The sequence below is a fragment of the Pan troglodytes genome, chromosome 4 (assembly GCF_028858775.2).
Source record: "Pan troglodytes isolate AG18354 chromosome 4, NHGRI_mPanTro3-v2.0_pri, whole genome shotgun sequence".
Lineage (NCBI taxonomy): Eukaryota > Metazoa > Chordata > Mammalia > Primates > Hominidae > Pan > Pan troglodytes.
In genome coordinates, this window is record NC_072402.2 from 48,697,294 (window position 1) to 48,716,691 (window position 19,398).

The following is a 19,398-nucleotide window of genomic DNA, read 5'->3' on the forward strand; positions in this document are numbered from 1 at the left end:
TGTATTTCTAATAGCCAAAAATTGACAATGATCCAGATGACCTTCAACATGAAATGATTCAACAAATTGGTAGTACATGGATGCCATGGAGTACTACTCAATAAAAATGAACAAATTATAGCTATAAGCAACAACTCTGGAATCTTCCAAGTAAAAAGCCAGTCCCAAAAGTCATGTACTATATGATTCCATTCACTCATTCATTCATTCATTCATTCATGAGACTGAGTCTTGCTCTGTCACCCAGGCTGGAGTGCAGTGGTGTAATCTCAGCTCACTGCAGCCTTGACTTCCTAGGATCAAGCAATACCCCCATCTTAGCCTCCTGAGTAGCTGAGACTACAGGCACACACCACCACACCCACCTGATTTTTGTGTTTTTGTAGAGACAGTGTTTCATCATGTTGCCCAGGCTGGTCTTGAACTCTTGAGTTCAAGTGATCTGCCCATCTCAGCCTCCCAAAGTGCTGGGATTACAGGCATGAGCTACCATGCCCAGCCTGATTCCATTTATATAACATTTTTGAAAAGACAAAATGCAGGGGGTAAAGGGAATATAGGAGGGAGATGGCTGTGATAGCAATAAAAATAAAAAATAAAAATAAAAAACAGGTGATCCTTGGGATGATGGAACTATTCTGTATCTTGACTACCAAAATTCCAATATCCTGGTTGTGCAATTATACTATAATTCTGCAACATATTACCACTGGGGTAACTGGATAAAAGATACACAAGACCTCACAGTAGTAGTTCTTAAAACTGTATGGGAATCTATAGTTATCTCAAAATAAAAACTTAATTTCAATGAGAAATCTGAAGTGAAACATATTTATAAACTGGTAGTAGAGAGATCTGAATTTTAACTTTATTTTTATTTTAAAAAGAAAATTAGCTAAGGCAACTAAAATATCCAAGAACAATTAGAAAACTACATAAAATAGTTTATATATTTAAGTTTTAAATTGAATGGCTAAGCAGTTTTTAAGTTATAAATCCAAAGCCACTATTCGAGAGAGGAGGAAAAGGGTGCAGTGTTTGAAATATGGCAGGCAACATGGACCCAAAACAAATTACCAGCACCATAAAGGAGCTCCTGGATCTCCATCAGGCTCATCCTGGATGAACAAATTTATGTGAAAATGAGAAATGACCAAGAACTTAAAAGCAGATTACAGGCATGTGATCAACATTTAAATGACATTGGAAGAAACGGTGACTACTATAGAAACTGATGAAGAAACAGATAAAGAGATATATAAATCAATGAAATGGAATATTCCAACATTCTTTGTCCATGGAGATGGTGTCATACTAGTTGCCTTCCACTGACAGCTGGCTGAAACAAGGAATTTATCCTGTATAGAAAAATACAAGACTTGGTTCAATGGCCTCTTTAAATCTGTAAGACATTCAAAAGAGAAACCTGCGTACATTTTGAAATAAATGACTCCAGGATTCTTCCACTCCTAAACTGAGGAGATTTGCAGATAACTCACAACTTCCTAAGCTAAGAGGTATTTTTATTTTTCTTCCAACCATTCCAATAAATGTGATCAAGATACAGAATTTTTTCAGGAGTTCATTTGCTCCATTTTTTTCTTTAAATTTGATATTTGCTTTTTGATTTCTTAAAAAAAGACTATCAAGAGAGTAAAAATAAAACCCAGAGAATGGGAGAAAATATTTGCAAATCATGTATCTAATAACAGACTGGTATTGAAAATATATTAACTACTACAGTTCAACAACTAAAAAACAACCCAATTCAAAAACAAAGAACTTGAATAGTCATTTCTCCAAAGATATACAAATAGCCAACAAGTACATATAAAGATACTCGACATCTCTAATTATCAAGGAAATGCTAATCAAAACCATAATAAGGCCAGGTATAGTGGCTCACACCTGTAATCCCAACACTCTGGGAGGCCAAGGTGGATCACATGAGCCCAAGAGTTCAATACCAGCCTGGCAAACATGGTGAAACCCCATCTCTACTAAAAATACAAAAATTAGCCAGGTAGGGTGGCACATGCCTATAGTCCCAGCTACTTGGGAGGCTGAGGTGGGAGGATTGCTTGAGCATGGGAGGAAGAGGAGGCTGCAGTGAGCCGAGATTGCACCACTGCACTCCGGCCTGGGTGACAGAGCAAACTCTGCCTTAAAAAAAAAAAACAAAAAAAAAAAACCAACAACCACCATGATGAGATACCACCTCACACCCATTAGGATTGCTATTATCAAAGAAACAAAATAGCAAGTGTTGGTGAGGATGTAGAGAAACTGGAACTCTTGTATACTTTTGGTGGAAATATACAGTGGTAGAGCCACTGTGGAAAATATGGTGGTTCCTAAAAAAAAAAAAAAAAAAAATACTAAACACAGAATTACCATATGAGCCAGCAATTCCGCTTCGGTGTATATATCCAAAAGAAATGAAAGCTGGGTCTCAAGGAGATATTTATCGACCCATGTTCATACAGCATTATCCACAATGGCTAAAATGTGGCATCAACCCCAGTGTCTACCCACAGATGAATGGATAAGCAAAATGTGGTATATACATACAATGGAGTATTATTTGGTCTTAGGAAGGAAATTCTGACATATGCTGAAACACAGATGAACCTTGAGGACAATATGCTAAGTGACTCACGAGGTACTTGGTCAAAATAATAGACACAGAAAGTTAAATGGTAGCTGCCAGCGGCTAGGAGGCTTTGGGAGTTATTGTTTAATGGGTATAGAGTTAAAGTTTTGCAAAATGAAAAGAGTTCTGGAGATGAACAGTGGTGAAGGGTATACAATAATATGAATGTACTTAATACCAGTGTAGAATACATTTAAAAATGGTTAAGATATTTTATTTGTATTTTATCACAATAAAAAAGTTCAGAAGAAAAATATATAAATCCAAAGAAGGGAAATTTTAAACATTGGGTGGAAGCTTCAGTAGAAATAATGGTACTTGAGTTGGACTTGGATGAACAGGATGTACACAAAGAGGCCAACTAAGAGCTGTAGAGCAATGACTTAAAAAAAGTAATGATGGGAGAGCTTCTACTTTCATTTAAATCATTTCTCAGAATGAAAACACGCCAACATTCAAATTTCAGTTTTCCAGAAATTGTGAACATGGATTACCAAATGTTGATAATCATTTTTAAAGAAGAGATAACTTTAAAAATCTGCTTCCAAAGATTCAATACAGGTAATTTCAACATCAGTAATACATTATTCCCACATATGCTGTCAGTAAAAAAGTAATCTGATCTTAGGTAATGCAAGTGCCTGATTAGACAGTATTCCCAATTCCTCCTTCTCATCCCTTCTAACATTCCTGTAATTCATTTCGCTCATCCATAAGCTATAATTACTGAACAGATTGTTGCCATTATCAGCAACAATCAGGGACATGTATACATTTGTCAAAACCCACAGAATGTACAACACAAAGAGTGAAGCCTAATATAAACAATAGACTTTAGCTAATAATAATGTATCACTATTGGCTTATCAATTCTAACAAATATACTGCATGAATGCAAGATGTTAATAATAGGGGAAATGGAGAAGGAGGGTTTGGGAATTTTTTACACTTCTTAATCAGTTTTTCTGTAAACCTGAAACTACTCAAAAAACTTAAAGTCTATTTTTTTTTTTTTTTTGGAGAGGGAGTCTCGCTCTGTCACCCAGGCTGGAGTGCACTGGCGTGACCTCAGCTCGCCACAGCCTCCGCCTCCTGAGTTCAAGCCTCCCGAGTAGGCGGAATTACAGGCATGCGCAACCACACCCGGCTAATTTTTGTATTTTTAGTAGACACGGAGTTTCACCATGTTGGCCAAGCTGGTCTCGAACTCCTGACCTCAAGTGATCCACCTGCCTCAGCCTCCCAAAGTGCTGGGATTACAGGCATGAGCCACTGCACCCAGCCTTAAGTCTATTTTTTAAAACTTGAGATCATGAAGAATTACACACTACTTTAAGGATAAATCTTTCTCTGAAACTTCTTGGCTCAAATATTGATGTAAACTTTTTTTGTAAATTAAGTTGTATCCAGTTATTTCTAAACTAAAAAAAAATCATCTATAACAAACTGGCGTCTGCCAAAGAGAAGATGGAAAACCAGGTCTATCAACTCAGAATTTCCTCACTTAGATGAGCCCAAAAGTCTTTTTTTCTCTAACACCTATTAAAAATCTTTGGGAAATAGTATTATTCTAAAGAAACTGTATTCTTCAGAACATACCTAGGAAAATGCTGGTATAATAAGAAAAAAAAACCAACAGAGTCAGGAAACTTGGATTTCTTTTTCTAATCTGAGTTATGTCATTAATAAGCTAAATTACCTCCACATTTCACTTCTCCAACTGGTCTAACAGCTTCCTGTTGTACTAATTAAAAAGAAAAAAGAGGTGGTACTCCAGACTAGTCATTTACAGTGATAGTGAGTATGAGGAAAACATCAGTATTCTGGGGAACACACCTATCATTCACACAAAATTATCTGTTAAATATATTACAAGAAAGAGGGCCAGACGCAGTGGCTCACGCCTGTAATCCCAGCACTTTGGAAGGCCGAGGCGGGCGCATCACGAGGTCAGGAGATCGAGACCATCCTGGCTAACATGGTGAAACCCCATCTCTACTAAAAATACAAAAAATTAGCCAGGCGTGGCGGCGGGTACCTGTAGTCCCAGCTACTCAGGAGGCTGAGGCAGGAGAATGGCGTGAATCTGGGAGGCGGAGCTTGCAGTTAGCAGAGATCGTGCCACTGCACTCCAGCCTGGGCGACAAAGCGACACTCCGTCTCAAAAAAAAAACTACAAGAAAGGGTAAGGTTAAGGTCTATGAAACACATGGGACAAAAATAAACCTTAGGGTATAAGTAGTGACAAAGATCCTTTTCCTTGTCACACATTTACATGTTTATCATACATGTAAATTACATCAAGCCTACTATAATAATTAAAGGCTCAAAATAACTGTCATTTAATGATATACATAATTACAGTCATCCCTCAGTATCTATGGGGGATTAGTTCCAGAACCCTCACATATACCAAAATCTGAGGATGCTCCAAGTATCCCTCATATAAAATGGTGTTGTATTTGTATATAACCTATGCACATTCTCCCATATACCTTAAATCATCTCTAAATTACTTATAATGCCTAAAACAATGCAAATGCTATATAAATAATTGCTATATTGTTGTTATTTGTATTGTTCTTTATTGGTGTTTGTTTTGGAGATGGAGTCTCATCCTGTTGCCCAGGCTGGAATGCAGTGGCGCAACCTCGGCTCACTGCAACCTCTGCCCCCTGGGTTCAAGCAATTCTTCTGCCTCAGCCTCCCAAGTAGCTGGGACTACAGGCACACGCCACCACACTCGGCTAATTTTCGTATTTTTAGTAGAGATGGGATTTCACCATACTGGTCAGGCTGGTCTCCACCTCCTGGCCTCGTGATCCACCCACCTCAGCCTCCCAAAGTGCTGGGATTACAGGTGTGAGCCACCATGCCTGGCTATTGTATTTTTTTATTGATTTTCTTCTCAAATTATTTTCAATTCATGATTGGTTGAATTCATGACTACAAAATCTGTACATAGGTAACCCATGGATAAAGCGGGCCAGCTCTATTACTGTACATCACACTAAATACTAAGCAGTTCAAAGAAAATGTTTATAATTAGTATTAATTTCTTAGAGATAAATAAAAAACCAGTTCAGGAACAACAAGGTTCAAGAGGCCATTCTCATATGACTGACGACACCTTCAAGGGGCAGAAGAGTAGTAGCAGGGACCAATTTCTACTTAAAAGAATCAGTCCTGGCCGGGCGCGGTGGCTCACAGCTGTAATCCCGGCACTTTGGGAGGCTGAGGCAGGCGGATCATAAGGTCAGGAGTTCGAGATCAGCCTGGCCAATATGGTGAAACCCCGACTCTACTAAAAATACAAAAATTAGCCAGGCATGATGGCGTGCACCTGTAGTCCCAGCTACTTGGAAGGCTGAGGCAGAAGAATCACTTGAACCCAGGAGGTGGAGGTTGCAATGAGCCCAGATTGCGCCACTGCAATCCAGCCTGGGTGACAGAGGAAGACTCCGTCTCAAGAAAAAAAACGAAACAAAACAGAATCAGTCCTAGCCTGGGCAACAGAGTGACACCACATCTCTACAAATAAATACGCAAACTGGGTTGTGCACACCTGTCACTTCAGCCCAGGAGGTCAAGGCTGCAGTGAGCTATGATCACACCACTGACTCCAGCCTGAGTGACAGAGCGAGACCCTGTCTCAAAAAAAAAAAAAAAAAAAAAAAAAAAAAAAGACCTATGCCTGCTCATGAATCTATTACTATACACCCGGAAAATACAAACATATCAACTAAAATACTAAAAGCAATTTTTCAAAAGTCATCACTAGAGTATAGTAGATAATAAACATGAAACTCAATTGCTTCCTTTATTTAAATAGCCAGATAATAATGCAATTGATGAAATAGCCTCATAAAAACAGAAGCCCTTGCCCTCCCTCCAAAATGTTTTTAGAAATAAATATAACAAAAATATATGGTTTCTTAAAAATAACAAATATGCGTATCAACAAGAAACACAGATATGACAAGACGAAAATCATAAATGCCACTAAAGGGCATCAAACATCAAATAAATGGGAAATCTATCTTCCTAGAAAGAGATATGCTATCGTAAAGTTATCAATGATCTTCTAAATTAATCTACAAATGCAGACCCTCTCAATCAACATACCACCAAGAATTATTATTATTATTATTATTTTGAGATGGGAGTCTAGCTCAGTCCCCCAGGCTGGGTGCAGTGGCACGATCTCGGCTCACTACAAGCTCCGCCTCCCAGGTTCATGCCATTCTCCTGCCTCAGCCTCCCGAGTACCTGGGACTACAGGCGCCTGCTACCACACCCGGCTAATTTTTTTGTATTTTTAGTAGAGACAGGGTTTCACCGTGTTAGCCAGGATGGTCTCGATCTCCTGACCTCGTGATCCACCCGCCTCGGCCTCCCAAAGTGCTGGGATTACAGGCATGAGCCACCGCACCCGGCCAAGAATTATTTTCAGAAGCTGATAAAAATGATTCATGTCCACCTGGAAAATTCATTTAAAAGCAGAGTAACAAAGCAACACTTCCAGATATTAAATATACAATGAAGGGGAGAGAGGTCAAAATAGCACAGTATCATAAAAAACACAACAAATAAAAAAAAGAAAATCCTGACATAGTATAAACATATTTGGGGATTTACTATTGATAAAGGCAGACTTTTAGAAGTAAAACGATTATTCAACAAACGGCACTACAACTAGTTAGAAATTTGGGGAGCATAAAGCTAGATTATTTTTTCACTCCTTAAGCCAAAATTTAAAAAGCTAGGTTATTACTTTTATAATCTTGGTGCAAATACTTTCCAAGAATAACATTAAAACCAAAAGGCATAAAGAGACTGACAAATTTGATTACATTAAAATTTAAGCATCTATATGGCAAACACCAGAGCCAATGCATAAGGATAAGCAACACATCAATAAAAACCATGTAGAACACAAAAGGCACACTGTATATGTACTATACCTAAAAGAATTGACATTTAATTTTTCAATGTCATAGTTAGTAAGTTGTGGATTTAAATCCAGGCAATCTGACTCCAAAACTTATGTTCTTACATACTATACTATATTGCCTCTCTCAGATGTCCACAAGTATTATAAGACAACCAATACCCATTTTGGTCAAAAATGCATACAGGTAATTTTATATACCATTGATGGAAGTACAAATTGATACACACTCTTCAGAGGGAATTTGATTCTAGCTAGCTATCAATTTTAACTACACATACCGGAGTATATCTGGGAGATGGAATTGTGGAGAATTTTCATCTTCTATGTTCTATATTTCTGTGTTTGAATTTTTACAGCAAGATTATTTTTATAATTGGGGAAAAAACAGATTAAGGTAATTGTTTTTACCCTCTGCCTATCAAAAGCCCTTCACCTTATCCAGCCTTCCTATCCTACCCTAAAGTGTCTCACTCTGTAGACATTTGTAAGACAGAATCGACAGAAATTTCAATTACTAAGGTCAGGAAAATAAAGATGACTCCTAGGGTCCTTGGCTTGGGAATGGCTTTTAAAAGAGCAGACAGGACCCTCTGTTGATACCAGGTATCCACGACAAATCAAAAAGCATCTACTATATACAGTCCCTGCTATTTTGCAGTCAGCATCAAGACAATAAACTAAATCTTCTGAAGTCCCCAGGGATTAATAGGGCACCCAAAGGATCCATTTGATGCTGCCAAGATCCTTATCTTTTCCTAGAAGACTGAGAGATTTATTCTAGTCTCAAAGGATATGCCTCTTAAATCACTTCCAAAATCTATAAGGAAGAGGAAAGTCAAACCAACTTATTCTAGGTTGCGTGATAACCTTGGCAACAAGATTCATTTTTAGATCACTAGTTTCTTGCACTGGTCCTACTACAAACATACCCTCCTCTCCCCACCCCCCACTCCATCAGATCTCCCTCCATGCTCCCACAAAGAGTCTAGAGTGACCTAAGGTGTGAAATTCCAAGAACACCATTATTAGGTGCTTCAAGACTTCAGGATCATGCAAACAATATAACCTGAATATATGAAAACCACGGCTGGGTGCAGTGGCTCACACCTGTAATCCCAGTACTTTGGGAGGTTCGAGGTGGAAGGATCACTCAAGCCCAGGAGCTGGAGACCAATCCTGGCAACATAGTAAGACCTCTACCTCTATAAAAAATAGAAAAATAAGCTGGGCATGGTGGCATATGCCTGTAGTCTCAGCTACTCAGGAGGCTGAGGTGAAAGGATTGATTGAGGCCAGGAGTTCAAAGCTGCAGTGAGCAGTGATCATGCCACTGCACTACAGCCTGGGCGACAGAGCGAGACCCTTCTCCAAAAAAGAATAAAAAAGAAAAACACAACTGCATCAAAATCACTGCACTCATACTGAAATTGAGCAATTATCTCCACAAATAACTTGTCCAATGTAAATAGTAAAAGTACTGGATTTCTTCCATCCCCCTTTCAGTCGCCTCAAGAATTACTAAGGAATGAAATATTTCACATAAATGTACTTTATCACGGAATTAAAACTTGCCTTTTTACAGTTTGGAATTTTATCTCTTTAGAAATACTTCAGAAATTAATTGGACTGCAGACACTTCTGGCTCAAAAATGTTTGAACAAATGTTTACCTTAACTTCCTCACACACATAACATATGGAAACAAAACTAGTTCTCACTGTTAGAGATAAGTTACAAGTATGGAAAGGGGAAAAAAAACAACTTAGAGTGAACCTGGTGGTGCTGGATTAGAATTGCATTATAGAAATATGCAGATGCTCCTCGATTTACAATGGGTTTACATCTGGATAAACCCATCATTTAAGCCAAAAATATCATAGGTTGAAAATGCACTTGGTACCCCAATAAAACCCCTGGTAAAGTCAAAGAAGTATAAATCAGGGACCATTGTATATATTTACAGATATATAAATAAAAATAGATGTAAATATGTGTGAGTACATAAAAATATTTCCTAGCTTTGTATATGAAGAGGGCCTGAGAGTAACAATACCCTAAAAACAACAATGTACACAAGCCCCAGAGCTTGGCTTCTAAGTATCATTTTCCACTAAAAACAACCAGGAAAAGTAGAAGATATGTTAGAACATCTAATTGTGCTAAAAAACAAGGAGTACTCAAAAAAGGAAGAGGTATCAAAAACAAAAAAGAAAATAAGCCAGGGGGTTCTCACTGGCCAATCAAGAACAATTTGAGCACCAAAATAAATAGTAATGCATTATGTCCTTGTGAAGATAAACCTAGGTACATGTAAATAAGTGAATTTAAAATATGACAAACAAAACAAAATATTTACATAGTTTCAAAGCACCTACCGCAAAACATTAGTTAATTACAAACAGGGAATGAATACCTTAAAAAGGGCAAGTCTGGCAGCCACAACTTTAATCACATAAAGTGAATACCATAATAGGACACACTGAAATTGCCTGCCACCTGATAAGACGTAATAAGAAGAATGCAGCATCACTTTTACAATAACCCTGCCAAAGATCTAATCATAAAAATCTAATCAAAGATCTAATCATGAAAAATATCACACAAATGAAAATTGAGGGGTATTCTACAGAATAACTAGGCCTGTCATCTTCAGATCTTCAAAAGTGTCAAGGCCTTGAAAAAAAAGAGAAAGAAATTATTCCAGATTGAAGGAGAATAAAGAGATGACAACAAAATGTAACACATGATTCCAAACTGGAATAGTTTGCTGTAAAACACATTATTGGGATAATTGAGGTTCAGATGTTAGTAATATATTCATGTTTACTTTCTGATTTTGATGGTAATGATGTCATTATATGCAGGAGAATATCCTTGTTTGTAGGAAATAAACATTAAAATATTTAGGGGTGACGGGCTGGCCGCGGTGGCTCACGCCTGTAGTCCCAGCACTTTGGGAGGCCGAGGCAGGCAAATCATGACATCAGGAGATCAAGACCACCCTGGCTAACACGGTGAAACCCCATCTCTACTAAAAATACGAAAAATTAGCCAGGCGTGGTGGCGGGCGTCTATAGTCTCAGCTACTTGGGAGGCTGAGGCAGGAGAACTGGCGTGAATCCAGGAGGTGGAGCTTGCAGTGAGCCAAGATCACGCCACTGCACTCCAGCCTGGGCGACAGAGCTCTCAAATTAAAAAAAAAAAAAAATTTAGGGATGACGACAGGGCATCATGTTAGCAACTTAGTCAAATGGTTCAGGAAAAAAAATGTTCAAACTTTTCCATATGTCAGTCATTGTTTCAAAAATTAAAATTTAATTTAAAAATATCTATAGCAGTGCTGAAAACCTGGGAGGGGTATACCTACAGATAAGAACAGAACGGAATTTATAAAGAATACAAAGTAGGCTGGGGTCGGGGAAATAACAAAATGCAATACACTTGAGGAACCCGACACCCAAAACAAGAAGAAAGTGGGATCTCCAAAAAAGATGAGTTTTCTTAGCAAGAAGGATTAAGAGAAGCATATCCTGAGCAGTCAGCCAGAGAGCAAAACCATAGTAAAACACTGTGTAGCTAAAGCCTCTAGTACAGCTCTATGTATGTAGGAGATGTGACACTTGGACAGTGTGATTATGAAAAAAGGAGACTGCCTCCGGAGGAACAGTAAGCACCTGTACCAAAAGGTCAAGCTACCCACATACCTTCAAAGAGAAACTCGTTAAATATTTCTTCCTTTCCTCTTCTAAGCAATCACCAAAGCCAGAAGAAGGATTCATTGGGCTGGGAACATATATTTAAATGACCAATACAGTAGAGACTAGGTTATCATATAAAACTTTGACTACCATGAAAATCTAGTATTTGAATAAAAAACAAAAAGCATGACATACACCAAAAGCACAGTAAGATCAAATTTTCTGTAGTGTTAGTAGAATAAACAAAAGACAATGTTAAAAGAACATCTCAGAGATTAAAGGTTACATGCAGACCAAAAATAGGGCTAGAAAACCAAAATTGGGCCAGGTGCAGCGGCTCATGCCATAATCCCAGCACTTTGGGAGACCAAGGAGGGAGGACTGCTTGAGGCCAGGAGTTCAAGAGCAGCCTGAACAACAGAGCAAGAACCCATCTCTACAAAAAAAATAAAACATTAGCCGGGCATGGTGGTGCATGCCTATAGTCTCGGCTGAAGGTGAGGTGACAGGATAGCTTGAGCCCAGGAGTTCGAGGCTGCAGTGAGCCGTGAGTATGCCACTGCACTCCAGCCTGGGCAACACAGTGAGATCCTGTCTCAAAAAAATAAAAACAAAAATAACTCCTATGAAAAACTAGAATTCTTAGAAACTCTATTCCAAAAACAAGTAACAAAATAACTGAAAACAAATGAAAATCAAGTAAGTGGGCTAAATGATCAAGCTTCAACACTCTCCCAGAATCCAATACGAACAGACAAGAAAAAAAATTTAATTAATGAAAGTTCCATAAATCCCAACTTCCACCTAAGTTTTTGAAGTGCAGTCCATAGGCCCTGGAAGTCCACAGTCTCTGGAAGTCCCTGAGACACTTTCAAGGAACCTTCCAGGTCAAAACTGTGTTTATAATAATATTGAAATGTCATTTTTCCCGTTTCCATTATATTTACATTTTACACTGATGTTGCAAAAGCAATGGTTGCAACAGCTAACACCTTTACAAGAACAAAGGCAATGCCTTCAAGCTGCAATAGTACCACTACATATTCCCAGGTTTATGTCTTTTTTTTTTTTTTTTTTTTTTGAGACGGAGTCTTGCTCTGTCGCCAGGCTGGAATGCAGTGGCGCGATCTCGGCTCACTGCAACCTCCACCTCCCGAGTTCAGGCAATTCTCCTGCCTCAGCCTCCTGAGTAGCTGTGATTACAGGCGTTTGTGACCACACCCAGCTAATTTTTTGTATTTTAGTAGAGACAGGGTTTCACTATGTTGTCCACGGTCTTGATCTCCTGACCTTGTGACCAGCACTTTGCGCAGTGGCTCACGCCTGTAATCCCAGCACTTTGGGAGGCCGAGGCGGGCAGATCACCTGAGGTCAGGAGTTCAAGACCAGCCTGACCAACGTGGAGAAACCCTGTCTCTACAAAAAATACAAAATTAGCTGGACATGGTGGCGCACGCCTGTAATCCCAGCTACTCAGGAGGCTGAGGCAAGAGAATCGCTTAAACCCGGGAGGCAGAGGCTGCGGTGAGCCGAGACTGCACCACTGCACTCCAGTCTGGGCAACAAGAGCAAACTCCATCTCAAAAACAAAAAAAAAAGAAAGAAAATCTTCCTCCCTTTTCCAACCAAATACCTGTATAAGGCTGGATTTTCTTCATATACTTTAACCAAAAGAACATACTGTAACGGATGGAGTGAAGAAGCAGATATGAGAATCGAGCTGTTTTCTATTAAGCCAAACATAAGAGACTTGCAAAAATATAAAACATTGCCACTATTTTTGCTATTTATTTTAGAAAACAATTATATTTTTATTAAAACAATGTTACACTAACATGCAATAGCTTATTTTCAAATAAATTAATTTTTTTAAATTTCTGTTTTGAGTCAAACCAAAAAGTCTGAGAACAGCTGCCTTAGGACTATTACTATTTCTTGTAATTATACCATATTATAACAGAGTGAATCCTCCTACAGGCAAATGAAATGTACAAGGCACTTAGCCTCAAAGTAAGTTGTCCCAGATTATTTTCTAAGTTATTCAGTCATCTTTCCATTTTTCTATTGCTTCACTCTAACACCACAGGTCATAACTTCACAATGCTGTAAATGTACCTTTCTCACGCCTTCTGGGATACCAAAGAACCAAAAACAGCTCATTATGTACATAAGTAAATGGGCTCTGAATAATAATGGCCCTAAAAGTGAAGTCCCCAGACTCTGTCATACCTGTTGTGATTAAGGAGATGTCATTTTTTATTTTCTAGTTTTTCTACTACATTCAATATGCTTTTAAAGCTATAATAAATAACCTCCAGATAAGTAGAGTCTTATTAAGTGAATTTTTAGATATTCTCCTTTTTTATCGTCTTCCACACTATCACTTAAAGCCTGGCAAGACCTTCCTTCAATGGTGTCTGGAACAAAATTTGAAGTGACAAAAATAGAGTGATAGAGTACTATTGTGCTTATTTCATGAAATCAAAGAAAGATAATTTCAAAATTTTAGGGATTCTGTGTCAGAGAAGACATCTAACTTGAAAGGTAGGACAGAAGAGGAAGGTACAGAGAAGAAGGAACAGAGAAATATATCTGTATGTTTTAAGAGGCCAAAAGTATAATAAAACAAGAAGGTAGAGAGGGTTACAAAGTCTTAATACATAAGAATAAATAACAACCTGGTATTATCTTAACAGTCAATTTTAAGAACACTAAAGAGAAAAAGGAAAACTGAGAAAACAAAGTATAAAACAAACAATGGCTGGGAGCAGTGGCTCATGCCTGTAATCCCAGCACTTTGGGAGGCCGAGGTGGGCAGATCACGAGGTCAGGAGATCAAGACCATCCTGGCTAACATGGTGAAACCCCGTCTCTACTAAAAATACAAAAAATTAGCCGGGCACAGTGGCGGGAGCCTCTAGTCCCAGCTACTCGGGAGGCTGAGGCAGGAGAATGGCGTGAACCTGGGGGAGGCGCAGCTTGCAGTGGGCCAAAATCTTGCCACTGCACTCCAGCCTGGGCGACAGAGCAAGACTCCGTCTCAAAATAAACAAAGCAATATACTGATGAATATAAAGTTAAAATACCAGCATGTACACTTAGTTGAAATGCAAAGGGGATATTCAGAATTAAATGGGCTAATAAAATAAGATCAGATAAACTTTTTCTACTGCATGTTTTGAACAGTTTTTTGAGGTGATAAACATAGACTAACAGTTTGGAAAAGAGGGAAATGAAAAAATATAATTAAGAACGACCAACTGAACACAGAGAAAATAAGGCTAGGTAAATGAAGCTAACTATAAATATAGGAAGCTAAGGGAATCAGAAGAGAAAGCTGAATAGCAGCTAAGTTTCTTTTTTACAATTAGGAAACCTAAGAAGAGACAGCTAAAAGGTGAATCTGAAAAATGGGAGTTAGCAGTAGGCCGGGCTCAGTGGCTCACACCTGTAATCCCAGCACTTCGGTAGGCCAAGGTGGGCAGATCACCTGAGGTCGGGAGTTCGAGACCAGCCTGGCCAACATGGCAAAACCTGTCTCTACTAAAAATACAAAAATTAGCTAGGCATGATGATGTGCGCCTGTAATCCCAGCTACTTGGGAGGCTGAAGCAGGAGAATCGCTGGAACCCGGGAGGTGGAGGTTGTGGTGAGTCGAGATTGTGCCACTGCACTCCAGCCTAGACAACAGAGCAAGACTCCATCTCGAAAAAAAAAAAAAAAAAAAAAACAAGAGGAAAAGACAAAGACATCTTTAGAGGTTTATAATAGAGATGTATTCCCAGAAAAAGAAAACGGAAACAAGCATGTAACAAATTCAAGAAATGAATGAGCAAGGCAAAGAGTCAAAATGCAAGCAGCCAAGTAGGGTATGTAAGGAGAATCTGGATAAGCAGCAATTACGAAAAATAAAAAAGAAACTGCTACCCAGCATCACTAAAATTCTGCATAATCCCAAATACTCTGTAAGTACTGCCATAATCTATTTCCAAAACAAAAGCAGCTTAAAGTCTAAATCGTATTATCCGTAAGCAATTATTTCAAATAAGTAATTTTGAAATATACACCTATTTTCTGAAACTTTTAACTGTATTTCTTAAAGGGTATTATTTACTACTAATAGTGCAATACCAACAATGTGTAAAATAATCGATTTTTGAGATTTGCCAATGATATATGTGTAACGTATCTATAGTTATCACTTCATTAAGAAACAGCATACAATAAAAATTTGGTTTCCATGTTTGTACCTCTGTAAGCTTTTTATACATAAAGTTTACAATAGTTTGATCTCAAATGGCAAGGAGACCTCGTAACAGTACTACTTGAATCAGCTGAAGTCCTGAAAATTCATGATTACCTTCAATAAACAGAGCCTTTAAGTGTGTATTTTGTGCAATATAGACTTTGGAAGTACTCTCTATTTGCCAATTTAATCTTCGAAAATCCACACCATACTAGAAGAATATCCAAATTTTGAAGCCATTTAAAAATATTTTAACGGATGACTCCTCTATTAACCTCTTTTCAAACCTTTGTCACAGTTTAAACAAGGCTTCGAAAATACTTATAGTTTCACAATAGTATAAAACCTAAAATTTAAGTTAATTCAGTGATAAACTAACAGAATTCCAAGAAAACTACGAAGTAAATTATGCCTTGTTGAGGAGAAAAAAAAGAAACACAAAGGTGAACACCTCACTTTATAAAACGTGTTGTCTGCATCGAAACATACTACTCTTCTCCTGAGAAAAAAAATCAAGAACTAAATCTAAAAATAGAGGCTTAAATAGTCATTTTCAAGTGCTACAATACTTTTTTTATTCAAAATTTACTAATAAATAACCATCTTCATAAAGCGATAATTCTCTGTAAGGGACTTGCTCTATTAAGGTTTTGTTGCTTTTGAAGCCAAGTATAAGCCATATAAGGAAACTGAAGTTCAATGCCATTTATTTTGTTCACCTCTTTCAGATGCCCAAGAATAACCTCTTTTGCAGCCTAATGATACGTTCCAAAATCATAAAGTAGATGAGTTATGCACTTTATACTCTTTGATAAAGCTAGTTTGACTTAACAAGAATTACTCCATGGTTCACAAATCTTACCAACAATGAAAAAAAAAAGTCTCCTGAGACCATGCCCCGGGGAGGGAAAAAAAAAATCAAAACTACAGTAATAAATAAAGGACTGCCTTTGGAGATATACTTAATGAAGCTGAAGTAGCAAAGAACAAATTGTGAAATAATTTGATCCTGATCTTTAAAACTTATTTTTTCTCTTTGAACTAAAGAAAATCAACTCTCTCCTCGGGTTTCCGGTCATTCCGTGAGACAGCATAGGCAATCTAAACATCAATATATATTTAGGATATACCTACCAACAGGATTACCAAATTTATTCAATATATATTCAAAAGTACAGTATTGTATTTCACCTCCCTGTACCGCAAAAGTACCGGGAAAAAAACTAAACAGAAAAAGACTAAAACACCACTGAAAAAAACTTTGGGTTTGCTGCTATCAAAACTAGTCCCCATTGGTTCAGAAGTGTTCATAGCTCTGACTGGTGGAATGTCTGCCATGCTTCATGAATCCTGCCCCCACAGATGTAGGCAGAACCTATCACTATTTATGCAGAACCGACCAAAAACATTTGGGACAACACAAAAATGTAAATACCATACTACTCGAAAAGCACAGCTTTTTATCACAATCACTGTGATTCCCTTGAAAATCGTTTTAAGCGTTTTACTTCCCCTCCCATATAGTCTGTTCTGAACTGTACAGAAGTCCTATCAAACGTCTTACAGGTTGTTATTGTTGTTTAATTACCTCTCCCTATTCTTAGTCCTTACTCCTTTTTTCTTCGTAATGGATCAGTTACAAGAAAAGCCTAGTCGATACTTGCTTTCAATTAATTAAACAAGTTATACGGCGCTAAAAGTCTGAAAAACACACACTACACACAACTAAAGAAATATATTACTCACCCTGAAAAACAACTAAGAATGGCAAGATTTTTTGGTTTCTAAAATCTAACTAAATATACTGATCAGAGTTGGAAATAAAAAAATAAAAATAAAAACCTCTATATACGATTAACGCAAGCGCCAATATAATCGGTATGAGTATAAACAAACGCGGCAGCCATCTCGATAACAGCAAATCACTCACTGCAGCGACCAAACTTTCTTCCCAAACAGAAGGTGCCTGGCTGAGCAACTTAATATACACTCTATACGTTCCAGAAAGCCAAAACTTCTGGCCCCTGTGCTGAACAAAGGCAATCGTTCTTCGGATTGCTAAAAACTTTTCGTCCCACCGCATTCTTACAACCTCTTCCAAAAAATCCAAAGTCCAGATGGTGGGGAGGGCAGGGGGGAGAGGGGACGCGGTGGGGTGCAGTTCGATTATTTAGCCCCTCAATTATTAACCGCTTCGATATGAGAAAAGGAGGATTTAGGGCAACTTGGAGAAGAGTGAAAAACACTAAAGGATCATCTCTTTTCCGAGTCACAAAGTCCTATGAACTTTGTGACTCAGAGACACTTTTCGTGAAAATTACCTTTCGGCGGGACAGCGTCTCAGGGCAGCTTTTTCAAGGCTTCGCTTGACATGATTTCCTTCCCTTCATCAGTCACTTTGGATCCAGCTGAATATCTCTCTCGGGTGAGAGCGGATGTGAACTGGCCTCCCGCAGAAGAAGAGTAGGTGGCTTTGGTGGGGGTTGGGGTGCGGGCTGGCTTCCTGGTCTCGAGTTTTGCAGGAGTTTCCCAGCCCCAACGAGGATCTCCGCCGAAAAAAAAAAAAACAAAAAACTTTTCACTCGTGACACCGCCCGGAATTGCAGTGCGAAACTCACTTCCTGCCTTGGCGAGAAGCAGGATCCAGCTCCGTCCAGGGGAACCCGGAAAACCAGCTCCGCGCGCACCGGAGAGGGGGAGGGGAGGAGACGGCCGCCGGGAGCCTCGGGCTCCGGGCAACCGGCGCGCCCCGCACACCGGACGGCAGCGGCACCCGGCCGGCGGGGGCGAGGACGCTGCCCGGGCGCTCGGCGAGCCTCGGCCGCGCTAGGCCGCCACCGCTTCCTCTCCGCCGCCCCCAGAGCCGGGCGGCAGGGTTATTGTCTCGATAGCGCTTGCCGCGCCCTTCGTCCGCGACGCCGCTGCCGCCGCCACCCGGAGCCGGAGCCGAGGAGTCGGGCAGGCTCAATAGCGGCCCCCTCCCCGGGCCGTCCGTCCTTCCGTCCGTCCCTCCCCGCTTTCCCTACTCGCCCTCGAACCCTCTTCTCCTCCCTCTCCCGTTTTCCCGCCACCGTCCCTCCGCTGCCCTGCTTGTTCTCCTTCGCCAGCGGCGGTGGCTCCCCGAGACGCGCAGGGGGCGGCAGGGGGCGGGAGCAGGCGGCAGCTCCGTCTCCTCACGAGCTTGCGGGGCCGCGGCAGGGGCCGAGACTGCGTCCCGCGCCGCCGCGCCACATTCACTCGAGCGAGAGACGGCGAGGGGAGGGAGGACGGAGGGAGCGGAGAGAAAGGAGGAGGAATGGGGCAGGGGCGGAGGGGAGTTACTGCCTCACAGGCCGCGGCGGCAACAGCGCCACCGCCCCGGCCGCGACGGGTGAAGAGGCTGCGCGCCGCGACTCCGCGGCGGGGGCGGGGGCGGGGCGGCCTCCCGCCGGCTTCGCCCCAACCGCCAACAGCCGGGCAGGAGGCCTGCGCGGGCCAGTCAGCGCGCGGGGGCGGTGCGGGCCGACGTCGGCGGCTGGGGGCAGCGGGCCGGGGGCCGGGGGAGGGGCAGCCGGCGGCCGTGGGTTCGCGTGCAAGGCGCGCCGTGAGGCCCACTCTGGCCCAGGCCCCTCGAGGCCTGCCCGCTGCTCCCTGCCCGCTCCCCGACCCCGCACTCCCCGACTCCCGAGCCCCCCAGGGTGGGGAACGCTGGCAACGCCGACCCTGCTGTCTGCTCGCGGCCCAGCGCCCAGCCAGAGAGAGAGCCCACAGGCCTCCGCCGCGCCGGCCGATGGAGTTTCTTTGTACGACAGTAATCGGTGCACAGGGGTTGTTGGAGTCCAGCCCTGATTTGAAGGCAGCAGGTATCT

General features: G+C 40.6%; 1 protein-coding gene and 1 pseudogene across 16 annotated transcripts in view; one reads left to right on the plus strand and one right to left on the minus strand.

Moving 5' to 3' along the window:
• The window catches only part of ERBIN (erbb2 interacting protein), a 151,270-nt gene extending 132,321 nt beyond the window's left edge, over positions 1 to 18,949 (minus strand). For 5 of the 16 annotated variants that reach the window (XM_001162676.5, XM_001162804.5, XM_001162761.5 and 2 more), the window contains exon 1: positions 17,872 to 18,949. The gene's annotated coding sequence lies outside the window, so the exon portion shown is untranslated. The remainder of the gene's footprint in view (positions 1 to 17,871) is intronic. The other 11 variants (XM_063811170.1, XM_009449078.4, XM_009449077.5 and 8 more) reach the window with 6 other exon arrangements.
• On the plus strand, positions 1,046 to 1,332 carry LOC129144160 (U6 snRNA-associated Sm-like protein LSm3; annotated as a pseudogene).
• Positions 18,950 to 19,398: the final 449 nt, after the last annotated feature.